Below are 15,741 nucleotides of genomic sequence, written 5' to 3' on the forward strand. Positions count from 1 at the left end.
TAGATTCTTCTGCCTCCATCTTTCTCCATGCTCAGAAGAGCAGCGATGGACTTCTCAGTTATCACTATCTTGACTCCCAGAACATAGGAGACAATGAAGTGATCATCAGCATCAGTAAATCTCCAGAATTCCTTCACCAGATTTGGGTAGACGGGACCATAGAGACGTTGAAAGTAGTTTCCCCAACCTTGTTTGTTGAGTTCTTCAGTGAGGTCTATGCCATTCCTTTTCATATTCTCAAAGTCCACCAAGGATTCACATAAGACGTCCAGTTTTTCAAATGGCGTTGCAAGATGAATATGAGGCTCACGATCGAGAATGTGAGGCTCCTTGTAGATTGGTGTTGTGGTGACGCCTGTAACTGTTGGGTTGCTTGAGCTTTGAACTTGTTCGTTGGAACCCATTTGCTGAGAGAAGTTGTACACAGCTTGTTGTTGAGCATCCATAATATTGATGAAGAAATGAGATGACGATGAAGAACTGCTTGCAGAAATGCCTTGAGAGAACTGAGGTTTTAAGCGTGTATGAGAGTGAAAAGTGTGCAATGTGTGAAATGAATGTGTTTAAATACCCAAATTAGGGCGCATGCAAAACGACACACAAATCAGAGTTTAGCACAAAAACCAAGTTAGCACACTTGGAGGGAGAAATGATTACAACTCATAAATGATGTCTAATCCCAACAGTTGGTACACTACTCGAGGAGATTTCAAGGGACTATTCCTTGATTACTGCTAGACAGCTGTCTAGAAGTTCCAAGGTCAGACGCAAGGCACTCCACGTGTTTTCTTTATCTGATCTTCAGGAATACCAAAGGATTGGTTCCTGGAGAATTCTAACTCATATAACTTCTATCTTGGTAGAAGCATCAGAGTCAGAGGCAGAACCCATTGTGTTTACATCAGAGTCTCATTTAACTACTTCAGAGGCACATTTTATTCAGGGCAGTTTTGAATGTTCATATTTTCTAGAATAAATAGGAATCTATCTTTAGCTAAGGGTTTAGTAAAGATATCGGCACATTCATGATCTGTATCAATGAATTTCAATGTTACTATCCCTTTCTGAACATAGTCTCTGATAAAATGATGTTTTAATTTCAATGTGGTTAGCTCTGGAGTATAAAATGGGATTCTTACTTAAACAAATGGCAGCAGTATTATCACAAAAGATAGGAATGTTACTCTCGAAGATTTGCAGATCCTCTAACTAATTCTTCATCCAGAGCATCTGAGTAGTGCACAGTGATGCTGAGATGTATTTTGCTTCTGCCGTGGACAGGGCAATGGTTGATTGTCTTTTGCTGGCCCAGGATATCAGATTGTTTCCCAGGAGCTGACAATTTCCAGATGTGCTTTTTCATTCCAATCTATCTCCTGCGTAATCTGCATCACAAAAACCAGATAGTCTATACTCTGATGTTTTCTCATACATCAGGCCCAGGTTAGGAGTTCCTTTCAGATATTTGAAAATTCTCTTAACTGCTGTTAAGTGAGTTTCTCTAGGATCTGATTGAAATTTGGCACAGAGACAAACATTAAATAGAATATCAGGGCGAGTAGCAGTCAGATAGAGAAGGGAGCCTATCATACCACGATAGAGCTTCTGACAAACCTTTTTACTGACTTCTTCTTTTTCAAGAATGCAGGTTGGATGCATGGGAGTCTTTGCAGAATTGCATTCAGCCATATCAAATTTCTTCAGAACGTCTTTTATGTATTTGCTTTGATGAACGTACGTGACTTCTGAAGTTTGGTTAATTTGAATTCCTAGAAAGAACTTTAGTTCTTGCATTAAGCTCATTTCAAATTCTGCCTGCATTAGCTCAGAGAAGTCTTGACATACAAAGGTGTTAGCTGAACCAAAAATGATATCATCAACGTATATCTGGCATATCATGAGATCATTGTTAAGGTTTTTACAAAAGAGTGTGGAGTCAACTTTCCCTCTGATAAAATTATGTTATAGAAGAAAATTACTTAATCGTTCATACCAAGCTCTGGGAGCTTGTTTAACTCCATATAAAGATTTCTTAAGTTTAAAGACATGTTCTGGATAATTTGGATTTTCAAAACCTGGAGGTTGGTTGACATACACTTCTTCTGATATATAACCATTAAGGAATGCGCTCTTGACATCCATTTGATACAATTTGATAGAATGATTTATAGCGAATGATACAAGTAGGCGAATAGATTCTAACCTGGAGACTGGAGCAAAGGTTTCATTGTAGTCAATACCTTCTTGTTGACTGTAACCTTGAGCCACCAGTCGAGCTTTGTTTCTGACGACTTCTCCTTTCTCATTCAGCTTGTTTCTGAACACCCATCTGGTTCCGATAACGTGAGTGCCTCTGGGCTTAGGGACAAGATCCCAGACATCGTTCTTTGTGAATTGATCTAGCTCTTCTTGCATGGCTAGAACCCAGTCGCTATCTTAAAGTGCCTCATCACAGGACGTAGGCTCGATCAGAGATACTAGTCCCAAAGGAGTTTCTTCAGAAGTCTTGAAGGTAGATCTAGTTCGAACAGGTTCGTCTTTATTTCCCAGAATCAACTCTTCAGATATATTGAGGCGACTTTTAGCTTTCTTTGGGATTACTAGGGAGTTAGTACCTTCAGGAGTTTGAATGGCAGTTGCTTCTAGAGCTTCAATCTTCTTGTCAGATCCTGCAAGAGTGATCTCCAAATCTGAAAAATTCTCAACTAGCTTTGACTTTTCAGGGTCAAGCTTATCATCAAATCTGACATGAATTGATTCTTCCACAATTTTGGTTTCTGTATTGTATACTCTGTAGCCTTTAGAGCGTTCTGAGTATCCTAACATAATACCTTTTTGTGCTTTGGAATCAAACTTGTTCAGATGTTCCTTAGTATTTAAGATAAAGCAAGAACATCCAAAAGGATGAAAATATGAAATATTTGGTTTCCTTCCTTTACACAGTTCATAGGGAATCTTTTCCAGAATAGGTCTTATGGAGATACTATTCTGAATGTAACACGCTGTATTTACAGCTTCGGCCCAAAAGTGCTTAGCCACATTTGTTTCATTGATCATAGTTCTGGCCATCTCTTGGAGTGTCCTATTCTTCCTCTCTACAACTCCATTTTGTTGTGGAGTTCTAGGGCAGGAGAAATCATGGGATATTCCATTAGAGTCAAATAATTCCTCAAAAAAAATTGTTTTCAAATTCCCCACCATGATCACTTCTGACTCTTACAATTTTAGAGTCAAGTTCTTTTTGCACTTTGGAACAGAAGCTAGTGAATACAGAGTGAGACTCACTCTTGTGCTTTAGGAATTTCACCCATGTCCAGTGACTGAAATCATCAACAAAGACTAATCCATACTTCTTTCCATTGACTGATGCTGTTTTCACAGGACCAAATAAATCAATGTGAAGAAGTTTCAGAGGCTTAGAGGTAGAAACAGTATTTTTCTTTTTGAAAGATGTTTTTGAAAATTTTCCTTTCTAACATGCTTCACACAGAGCATCTGAAGAAAACTTCAGCTTAGGTAGGCCTCTGACTAACTCGAGTTTATTTAGCTGAGATAATTTCCTCATGCTAATGTGGCCCAAGCGTCTATGCCATACCCATTGCTCTTCGTGAACAGACATTAGACATTTCACATTTTATTCTTTTAAATCATAAAGATTTATTTTATAAATATTGTTTTTCCTCTTGCCTGTGAATAGGATAGAACCATTGTTTTGATTTATGGCTTTACATGTTTTTTGATTAAAGATTACATCATAACCGTTATCACTTAATTGACTTATGGATAACAGGTTATGCATTAATCCTTCTACATAAAGGACATCAGATATAGAGGGAAGAGTACCATTACCAATAGTCCCTGAGCCTCTGATCCTTCCTTTCTGATCTCCTCCGAAGCCTATGAATCCAGCATCTTTAAGTTCCAGACTTTGGAACATAGACTTTCTTCCCGTCATGTGTCGCGAGCATCCAGAGTCCAGGTACCACGACTGGTGTTTGAACTTTGCTGCATAAGATATCTGCAACATAAACAATCTTATCCTTTGGTACCCAGAGTCTTTTGGGTCCTTTATGATTAGTTTTCCCAGAGTTTCTTATCACTTTGGGTTTTCTATCATTGTCAAATTTTTGTTCTTGTGTGTGTGTGTAGTGATATGAAAATGGAGATTTAGGTTGGTCATTAGTAGAAGTTTTATCATCACTAGGATCATACCGAATTCCTCTTCTATTGTTTTGATTGACTCCATAAATCATGGATGCCATAATACTCCTCCCTATCCCATTTTTCAGAAACTTTTGAAAAGCTTTTTCGTATTTATAAATTATTGTGTTTGAAGTTTGTGGAGCTTGAGATAACGCTTCTTCAAGTTTTGAGCAATTTTTCTTTGCTGCATCTCTTTCTAATGTCAAAGATCTGTTTTCATCTTTTAGTTCTGAAATGGTTTTCTCAAGTTTGCCATATTCTTCAAATGTTTCTTCAAGAACGCCTTTTATAGCTTTAAATTTTTGTTTTAGTTTCTGATATGAGCTGAGAGTTTCAGACAAACATGATTCTAGGTCAGATCGAGAGAGTTCAGAAAATGCCTCTTCTGATTCAAATTCTTCATCTGAGGTGTTCCTGGATGTGGTGGCCATGAGCGCCACATTAGCCTGTTCATCAGAGTCAGATTCTGATGAGTCAGATTCGCTATCATCCCAGGTAGCCATTGTAATACCCCAAAATTTACCCTTCATTTTCCTGAAGAAAAAAAAAACGAAAACAAAAAAAACAAAAAAAAAACAAAAAAAAAACAAAAAAAAATGAAAAAAAAAAACGAAAAAATAAAATAAAAAAAAAGTTAAAAATAAATAAATAAATAAAATTAATTAAATAAATAAATAAAATATAACAAATTTTTTTGGACTTGGGTCTCCCTCATTTGAGCCCACTACCCACCAAAATCAGTCTATAAATACTGAAGTTTCAGTAGAGGAAAACACACTTGGAGTTACACTGGGAGATTCACTTGAGAAAAAGGAAGGGAAGCAAAATACTCTGAGGTTTCCTTGTAACAAAACCCGGAGGAAAAAGATAGTGAGAGAAGAACTAACAGAGTTCAGAGCAGCCTCCAAACCCTGAAGGGAACTCAACTGCACAAAATCACCTCTGCCTCACATAAACCTTAATGATTGTTTTGTAAACCTCACGGGTGCAACTCAATTTCAATCAAGCTCTCCAATCAGGTTTGCCATATATCCATCATCTTTATGCCTTTAATTTGAATGCTCTAAATGTATGAGGTATTATGGGTGAATTTGATACCATTTTGATGCATGTGTTTGACAAGAGGTTTAGGCCTCCTACCCTTGGTTGCTTTTTGTGAGCTTTTTGTGAATTTTGATGGAATTATTCATGTGGTTACATTTTGATTTGGGGGCAACTCTTGGTTACCCTATTTTGTTTCTCTAACTTGTTTGTTGAGTTTTTTTTGTGAGGGCTCACATGACGTTTGCAGGGATAACTTGCGTGGTTTTCCACTTTATTTGTGGGATACCCCCTGGAGGTTTCATTCCGATTATCTGTACTGACTCACTTTCTTTAATGGTGTTTAGCTTGGAAGGATCCCTGGGTTTCCCATTCCTCTAACTGCTGTTACTTCGGATCTTTATCCGTGTGGTACTTTTACATTTTTCCCGCATTTTACTGCTTTCCTAGCTGGAAGACCTCGATAGGAGGCAATGTTTTTGTGTTTACTTTATGCAGGTTCCTTTGTCCAGGGTTAAGAGCTATGAGGTCTTATCCTCATTACCCTTTTGCATGCGCGTTCCTACAATGCAAACAAACCATTCATTGATTTTTCTTCTCCATAACACACGATTACTCCTTCTACTACAGATGAGTAAGTCTCCAAAGGTCGAGCATCCGGTAGATTGCGTAGTAACGTCGTTCATCCAAAACCCAATCCACAACCCCGTAGTTAGCCGAACTACGACTTTCTCTGATTCTCATTCCAGATGAGATACGTAGGCATAAGACGCGATGTCTTAGCGAGCACACATCCCCCAACCCATAGGTCAGCCGAGCTACGAAGACTCTGATTCTCATATTCAGATGAGATACGTATGCAGTGGATGCGACATCCGCGCGAGTCAGGTCTCTTAACCTTTTTAGTAAATAAACACATTAGGTAAACAGAACAAGATAAACTCACACCCTTTAGACAAGAATTACAAAAGTGGATCCCGTAGAGTACTACGGATGCGTAGGGGTGCTAATACCTTCCCTTTGCATAACCGACTCCCGAACCCAAGATTTGGTTGCGAGACCCCGTCTTGTCCTTTCCTTTTTCAGGTTTACTTCGAGCGTTTCCTTTCCCTCCTTTGGGATGAATAACGCACGGTGGCGACTCTTCTGTCATTTTCTTTCGCCGGTTGTTTTTTCGCGCACTGTATTTTTCAGGTTGCGACAGCTGGCGACTCCACTGGGGAAACTAAGAAGTTGACCTCTTGCTGGTCCATCTTCCCTAAGCGAGTCCCTCCTAGCTTTTGTGATTTCTTGTTCATTGGGTGTTCATGCTTTTGTACATTTATTTACTTACTTGCTTGCATTCATCTGCTGTATCTGTTGGAGCTGTTGTTTGTTTGTTGGGATGGGATGTTCTACGAGAGATAAGCCCATTACCCAGGCTTGAGTGTACACACAGGTTTTAGAGTGGATGATCATGAGGCTTGCGTGGCATGTTGCTACGTTAAGTCGTTCGTGAAGAACCACACCCAGACGAGGTTTCTTTTGGATATATTATGTCCTACGGATGTTCCGTAACGACATGATGTTCCTTTAGAAATCGTTGACTCTGGTGACCATTTCCCGAGGACTCAGTCGAGGCCTCTCCTCCGAAACGTGATTATGTTAGCTCTGGTGGGTGCATTCTCGCTGATCAATCCGAAGACCCCGAGACTAGGAACTTGCTTTAGGATGTCCTGTTGAGGGGAGTCAATGGAGGTCTTTTATCTCGTAATAATGCCAAACCTTCAGTGGTAAACGTATTATTCGCGATTGAAGGGCTGAAGTTGACGAACTTCTGTTCTTAGAACCTACCAGTGAGGGGCGGGCTAAATTCAGGAAACCTTAACCTCCAACCAACCCGGTTTTCTGGAGCAGAGCTTTGATCTTGTATTATATTCCTCAGTGGTTTTCTCTTCAGACAGTGCAACCCGACAGATGTTCAATCAGATACAGCAATCCTGATTGACATGCCACTGCACTGCATTCACATCATCACATCATTTGCATTCATATCATTTAACACATGTTTATCCATTTCAAGGGGGTTTACATCTTCTTCTTGATTCCAGTCGGAGTTTTTGTGGTTCTCTTAAGATGGATATTGGAAGAAAGAGACTTGTCGCATACAAGTTTCCGGTGGTCTGTCTGGAGCCCATCCAACAGTTGATGCATTTAATGGATCCTGGTTCTCTAGAAGGATTCCGAGAGGATTACGGTCTGATTCTAAGTTTCGTCACGGTTCTTTCCAAAGATCAACATGACGCCCTATTCACACTGCTACAGTTCTATGACCCTCCATTGAGGTGTTTCACATTCCCGGATTATATCTTGGTCCCTACTCTGGAGGAGATTGCCAGTTTTCTCAGAGTTTCTATCAGGTTACAGTTATTGTTCTACAGTTCTGAGTTTCTGCCCGATCTCAGCATGGTTGCTTCAGCCACATATTTTGAGGAATCAGTCTGGAAGGCTAATATGTGTCAGAAGGGAGAAGTTAGTGGTTTTCATCTGAGTTTCTTACTGGGAGAAGCAAAGAAGAAGCTGGAAGACGGTAACCAGAGGGGTTTCAATGCTGTGTTAGCTCTTTGTGTGTATGGGATTGTCTTGTTCCCTAATGTTGCCAGATTTGTGGACATGGACGCAATACGCTTCTTCGTGTTGAGAAATCCAGTACCGACCTTGCTAGGAGATTTCTTTCATTCAGTGCACCACAAAAATAAGAATAGAAAAGTGGGATTGTTGAATTGTTGTGTGCCTTTGTTTTATAGGTGGTTCAGTTCTCACCTACCCAAATCAGGAGTGTTCGTTAATGTCAAGGACTCGTTGAGTTGGTCGAAGAGATTGATGGGGTTGAGAGCTGAAGATATTTCTTGGTGGTCCGACCGGAGCTTGCTTCGGGCAGATATTATTCATAGTTGTGGGAACTTCCCAAATGTTCCGTTGGTAGGAAGAAGAGGAGGAATCAACTATAATCCTTCTCTAGCAGTTAGACAGTTTGGATATGCTTTAAGAACTCCGCCTTTGGAAAAGGATGTGGAAGAATCTCTGTTTTTCCATTCTTCGCCTGATTTGACGGTATCCCGTAAGGCAGTTGAGGCCTGGCTCAAGGTGATCAAGAGAGGAAGAACCGTCCTTGGAAAAGGAGATTGTAGAACTTACCCTCGGTATGAAGAGTGGCTTCAAGGAAGAGTCTAAGAGTTTGGTCTGCCGTTCCCTATTGAAGAACCTTTGTATCCACCTACTCCTGAGCAGTCAACAATGGTGAGCCGAGAGGAGTACGACAAGTTGAAGAGTGCCATGGAGGGACTTCAAACCAAGAACTCAGAGTTAAGTGAGAAGTTGCAAGACTGTATGCATCAATTCCAGGAGGCAGAATATCAGAAAGGGGAAGCCGTCAGAGTGCAAAAGGAAGCAGAGAGGAGATTTGCTGTGGAGGCGGACTTCTTCAGGAAGACAGACGAAGCCTTAAGATCATCCAGTTCTGAGTTGAGGCGAGTCAAGCAGCAGTTAGTAGATGCTCATGGTAAATTAGCTGGGTGGCAGGAGCAATGGGATGCATTTTCAACTTCTCGGAAGGCAAAGGAGGAGGAGACAGTAGCCGAACTGACTGGTCAGATAGAGAAATTGACGACTTTGCTGAAGGGGAAAAACAATGAGCTTCTGTGCGCCCGTTCTACTAATGGCTACATCACAGATCAACTCCATGAGGCTCGAGGACAGATTGAAGAACTCAAGGTGTTGGCAGGTTTGAAGAAATCCAGACTCGAAGAGGTATTCAGAGAAGATGATGGGAATTACTACAGATAGCACATCAACGAACTGGATGGGATCATTCACAAGAGGAATCTGCTTATCCGGCATTTGACAGAATCTCCAGATCATCCCGACACGGTGGCATTACTGGATGAAGTGAGGAGCAGTCCTTATGGGTTGTATACAGGAGGCTGATCCCTGGTTTATGTTCCTCCCTTTACTTTTTGTTTTGTTGCTGTGTACTGATAATCCACAGGCTTGTTGTGGGGATCCTCTTTTGATGTACTTTTGGCTAAGGCCCCTTTCCTGGAACTCATTTGTATGTTGGTTTCCCTTTGTTGCATCTTGATCTCAGAAGTTTATCCATGACTCAGTCTTCTTGAACTATTCGCCTGATGTGAGACTGGAATCAAGGGGGTAGAATACCTTTTGGATTTGATAAACATGGCATTGCATTTACATATTCATTGTCATATCTTGCATAACAGGTACCGCTGCAGTGTTCTCATATTGTTTGGTGTCCCACTAGCAGGATAGCTGTCTCAGGCATTCACCGATACGGTACCCGAAGAAATCAACAGAGAGCGATGGAGAGCCTACAAGCAGAGCTCGCCGAGATGAAGATTCGCATGAATCAATTCATGGATTTGGTTTAAGGGGTGGCTCAAGGATAGCAGGAGCTTAGATTGTTGGTACAGAGGGATCCCCCTATTACTCAACCGGAGACGTTGGCTGATCCTCCAGCTGGAGAGGCTAATGGTCCCAATGGACCGGGGCCTATCCCGATCCCGCATGTCAACCTAGATCAACAACCCATTCAGGATGGTCAGGATGATCAGTTCCCCTTGCTTCAGGAAGACTTTGGCATGGACCCCATGTTTAGAAGATTGGAAGAGAGGTTGAAAGCAGTGGAAGGACAAAATCTTCTGGGAGTAGATGTTGCTGACTTGGGGCTGGTCCCAGGTGTGAGAGTGCCACCGAAATTCAAGGTCCCGATATTTGACAAATACCATGGCAGCTCTTGCCCCAAAACTCACGTGCAAGCCTATTTCCGTAAAATGGTTGCATACTCTGATGACGAGAAGCTACTTATGTACTTCTTCCAGGATAGCCTAGCTGGGGTATCCTTGGAATGATATATGAGGCTGGACAGAGCCCACATCCGTTGCTGGAGGGATTTGGCAGAGGCTTTCGTGAAGCAGTATCAGTATAATGCAGACATGGCTCCGGACAGAACTCAACTTCAAAATCTGTCTCTTAAAAGCAATGAGTGCTTCAGGGAATACGCTCAAGGCTGGAGGGATACAGCTTCCCGTGTTTAGCCTCCTATGTTGGAAAAGGAAATGGCCAACATGTTCATGAATACGCTGCCTGGACCTTATCTGGAGCGTCTGGTGGGGTGCAATGCTTCCAACTTTGCTGATGTGGTCTCTACTGGAGAAAGGGTGGAGAATTACCTAAAGACCTATAAGAGCCAGAGTGGAGGTGGATCCTCATCAGGGGTGAAGAAGCCGTTCATTCAGGGACAGAAGAGGAGAGAAGGGGATGCAAATGCCATATCTTCTTATCAGAACAGGGATAACCGGAGGAATAATTTTCAGAATTATCATCAGCAACCGTATGTTGCGGCTGTGACCATTCCAGCTGCAGCACCACTACAACAACAACAACCACAATGTCAACCAGCTCAGTATCAACAGCAGCAGCAACCGGGTAACAGACCCGCTTATCAACAGAGGCAAAGGATGATGGACCGGCGTTTCGACACCCTTCCAATGTCGTACGCTCAGTTGCTTTCTAGTCTTCAACAACTACAACTTGTGCAACTGCGCACTCTGGCTCCTCCTATTGGTAGACTTCCGGTGGGTTACGACGCCAACGCTAGGTGTAGCTTCCACTATGGGGCACCTGGCCACAATATTGAGAACTGCAAAGCTTTTAAGCACGTAGTTCAAGACCTCATAGATTCAAAGGCCATCGACCTTGCACCGGCTCCGAATGTCGTTAACTATCCCATGCCCCAGCATGGTGGTGCGAACGTTAACATGATAGAGGGAAAAGCCAAGTCCATTAAGGATGTGTTGAAGTTGAAGACTCCATTGTTGGATATCAAAGGATGCTTGCTGAAGGCCGATGTTTTCCCCGGTTGTGGGAAGGGTTGTTTGGATTGTGCCACTCAGAGTGGAGGTTGTTTGAAGCTACAGCAGGGTATCCAGGCCTTGCTCGACAAAGGTATCCTCCAGGTTGAAGATTTTTCTGTCCAAGAGTCTGTGAAAGAGGTTAAAGCGGGTGCCTCTATCTCATCCTTTAAGCAGGCACGGGCCGTGGTGGATTCAGGTGTTGCTCCCGGTTGGGGGCGTCTGTTGGAATTACCAGTGAAAGAAGATAAGTTCGGGATTGGGTATCAGCCAGTTTTGACTTCTACAACACTTCGGGGGCCGATCACTTTCTCCAGTGCTGGCATCATTCAGTATGGCCAGGTCTCTGCGGTCAACGAAGAAGATGGGGATAGTAATTATGACATTGACAACTGGGTGCGTCAGAGGATCCCGGGCGAAGTCATCAACAATTGGTCTTCTAAGGAGATTGTCCAAGTCACTTTTCTGAAGGAGTAATTTTCTTTGTTTATTCATGCATGTCCAAGTCTTACGTTCCGCCCAGGGCGTAATGACTCATTGTAGGGCTCATCTATGTGACACTTGCATTTTTTATCATAAATAAAGGACGTCTTTTTGCATTCAAATATTTCGTTCCCTGTCTTTCTATTTTTGCAGTTTTTCAAAATAAAAAAAATGGCAATGTTTTGTTTAGTTTCCACTTTTTTTTTCACACTCAAAAGCACATACCATCACTCATGCAGATGCACGTCACCGGATGCTATTGATAACGGTTCTGCTATGGCTCGCTTCAACTTTGAAAATCCAATCTTTCAAGCTGAAGAAGAGGGTGATGAAGACTGTGAACTCCCTGAAGAACTTGCCAGGTTCTTAAAACAGGAAGAAAGGGTCATTCAACCGTATCAAGAGCCTACTGAAGTGATTAATCTCGGCCCCGAGGACGCCAAGAGAGAAATCAAGATAGGGGCTGCTTTGGGAGATGATGTGAAGAAAGGGCTGATTGAATTGCTACAAGAGTACATTGGCATCTTCGCCTGGTCTTATCAGGACATGCCCGGGCTGGACACAGACATCGTGGTACACCGCTTGCCTCTCAAAGAAGGTTGTGCTCCGGTCAAGCAGAAGCTCAGAAGAACAAGACCAGAGATGGCTGTCAAGATAAAGGAAGAAGTGCAAAAACAGTTGGATGCAGGGTTTCTAGCAGTCACAAATTATCCGCCATGGGTTGCAAATATCGTTCCAGTACCTAAGAAGGATGGAAAGGTACGGATGTGTGTTGACTATCGGGATCTGAACAGAGCTAGCCCTAAAGATGATTTCCCATTACCTCACATCGACGTTTTGGTGGATAATACAACTCAGTTCTCAGTATTCTCTTTCATGGATGGCTTTTCTGGCTATAACCAAATCAAGATGGCACCAGAAGACATGGAAAAGACAACTTTCATAACCCCATGGGGCACTTTCTGCTACAAGGTGATGCCGTTTGGTCTGAAAAATGTTGGAGCAACATATCAACGAGCTATGGTGACTCTGTTCCATGATATGATTCATCATGAAATCGAGGTTTATGTGGACGATATGATTGCCAAATCTCAGACAGAAGAAGAACATTTGGTGAATTTGCAGAAACTGTTTGAGCGTTTGAGGAAATTCAAACTAAGACTTAATCCGAACAAGTGCACTTTCGGGGTGAGATCGGGAAAATTGCTGGGTTTTATTGTTAGTGGAAAAGGGATTGAGGTGGATCCCGACAAAGTAAAAGCGATACAGGAAATGCCAGAGCCAAGAACAGAGAAGCAAGTCCGTAGTTTCTTAGGGAGGTTGAACTACATTGCAAGGTTCATCTGTCACCTAACAACCACGTGTGAGCCAATTTTCAAATTGCTGAAGAAAGATCAGGCTATCAGGTGGAATGAAGATTGTCAAAGGGCTTTCGAGAAGATAAAAGAGTATCTACAGAAACCTCCAATCCTTATACCTCCAGTTCCTGGGAGACCTCTGATAATGTACCTGTCAGTGACCGAGAACTCGATGGGGTGTGTATTGGGACAGCATGACGAGTCTGGTCGAAAAGAGCATGCCATATACTACCTTAGCAAAAAGTTTACCGACTGTGAAATCAAATATTCGCAGCTTGAGAAAACTTGTTGTGCTTTGGCTTGGGCTGCTCGCCGACTGAGGCAGTATATGTTGAACCATACTACCTTGTTGATTTCTAAGATGGATCCATTGAAATACATATTCGAGAAGCCAACTCTCACCAGACGTGTTGCCCGTTGGCAGATGATTTTAACAGAGTATGATATCCAGTATACATCCCAGAAAGCCATCAAAGGGAGTATTCTGTCAGACTACCTTGCCGAGCAGCCGATTGATAATTATGAGCCGATGAAGTTTGAATTCCCTGATGAAGACATCATGTTCCTCAAGATGAAAGACTGTGAAGAGCCAGTTGTTGAGGAGGGACCTGATCCAAACGAAAAGTGGACTTTGTTGTTTGATGGGGCTGTCAACGCCAGAGGAAGTGGAATTGGTGCTGTCATTACAACTCCGAAAGGTGCCCACATACCTTTCACCGCTCGTTTGACTTTTGAGTGCACAAATAATGAAGTTGAGTACGAGCCCTGTATCTTGGATATTGAGCAAGCCATTGATTTGAGAATCAAGACTTTGGACATCTTCGGAGATTCAGCTCTGGTGATCAATCAAGTGAATGGTGATTGGAATACTCTCCAGCCCACTCTGGTCCCCTACAGAGACTACACGAGAAGACTGTTGACTTTCTTCACAACAGTAAAATTGTATCATATACCTCGTGATGAGAACCAGATGGCAGACGCACTTGCTACTCTATCCTCCATGATCAAGGTAATTCGCTGGAACCATGCTCCCAGGATCGATGTGATGCGCCTTGACAGGGCCGCATATGTGTTTGCTGCTGAACTGGTAGTCGATGACAAGCCCTGGTATCACGATATCAAGTGCTTTCTGAAGAATCAAGAGTACCCTGCAGGGGTATCCAACAACGACAGAAAGACTTTGAGAAGATTGGCAGGAAGTTTCTTCTTGAACAAAGACAATGTGTTGTATAAGAGGAACTTCAACATGATTTTGCTCAGATGCATGGACAGACACGAAGCGGACATGTTAATGCAGGAAGTTCATGAAGGTTCCTTCGGTACTCATGCCGGCGGACATGCAATGGCTAAGAAATTGTTGAGAGCGGGTTATTACTGGATGACCATGGAATCAGATTGCTTCAAATATGCTCGGAAGTGTCATAAATGCCAGATTTATGCTGATAAGGTGCATGTACCGCCGAATCCTCTGAATGTGATGTCTTCGCCGTGGCCATTTTCTATGTGGGGTATTGACATGATTGGAATGATTGAACTGACTGCTTCCAATGGGCATCGCTTCATCCTTGTTGCCATCGACTATTTCACCAAGTGGGTCGAGGCAGCGTCGTTCGCGAATGTCACCAGACATGTGGTTGCCCGTTTCATCAAGAAAGAAATCATTTGTCGCTATGGGATTCCCGAAAGAATCATTACTGATAATGGTTCTAATCTCAACAACAAAATGATGAAAGAGTTGTGTCAGAACTTCAACATTCAGCATCACAATTCTTCCCCTTACCGCCCTAAGATGAACGGCGCTGTTGAGCCGGCAAATAGGAACATAAAGAAGATTGTGCAGAAGATGGTCGTCACGTACAGAGATTGGCATGAGATGCTACCTTTCGCCTTGCATGGGTATCGCACTTCAGTACGTACATCGACCGGGGCAACCCCTTACTCCCTGGTGTATGGTATGGAAGCAGTCCTACCTGTTGAAGTGGAGATTCCTTCTCTAAGAGTCCTGTTGGATGTCAAGTTAGACGAAGTCGAATGGATTCGGACAAGGTTCAATGAGTTGAGTCTTATCGAAGAGAAGCGAATGGCAGCCATTTGTCATGGGCAGTTGTATCAGAGTCGGATGAAGAGAGCCTTTGATCAGAAGGTGCGTCCTCGTTGCTTCCGAGTCGGAGATTTAGTGTTGAAAAGGATCCTTCCTCCTCAGACAGATCACAGGGGCAAGTGGACTCCTAACTATGATGGACCGTATATTGTCACCAAGGTTTTTGATGGTGGGGCTTTAATGCTTGCAACTATGGATGGTGGAAGCTTCACTTCCCCTGTGAACTCAGACGCAGTTAAAAAATACTTCGCATAAAATAGACCCGCTGGACAGTAAAAAGAATAGTCCAGGCAAAAAATGGGCATCCCGACGAATCAAGAAAATGAAAAGGTTCGGGCAAAAATTAGGGATTAAAAATGAAAAGATCGTACACCCGGTAAGTTGAAAACCTGAAAAGGCAACTTAGGCAAAAATGGGTATCCCGGTGGATTGAAAACCCGAAAAGGGCGATCCAGGCAAAAGTTAGGGATTAAGCGAATGACTGCGTTCTGAGTTAGTTCTGAATCTCATCTCATGTCGATGACTGGAAATTTTCGAAAGGTAGGAAACAGTCCAATCACCTTTTCAGAAGGCTGATCATCTGGAGGATCTTGAAGACGGGCAAGTCATAGCAGAATTGGAACCCAATAGAAATCCATTTCACATT

This window comes from Lathyrus oleraceus, chromosome 7 (assembly GCF_024323335.1).
Source record: "Lathyrus oleraceus cultivar Zhongwan6 chromosome 7, CAAS_Psat_ZW6_1.0, whole genome shotgun sequence".
NCBI classification, from domain to species: Eukaryota; Viridiplantae; Streptophyta; class Magnoliopsida; order Fabales; family Fabaceae; genus Lathyrus; species Lathyrus oleraceus.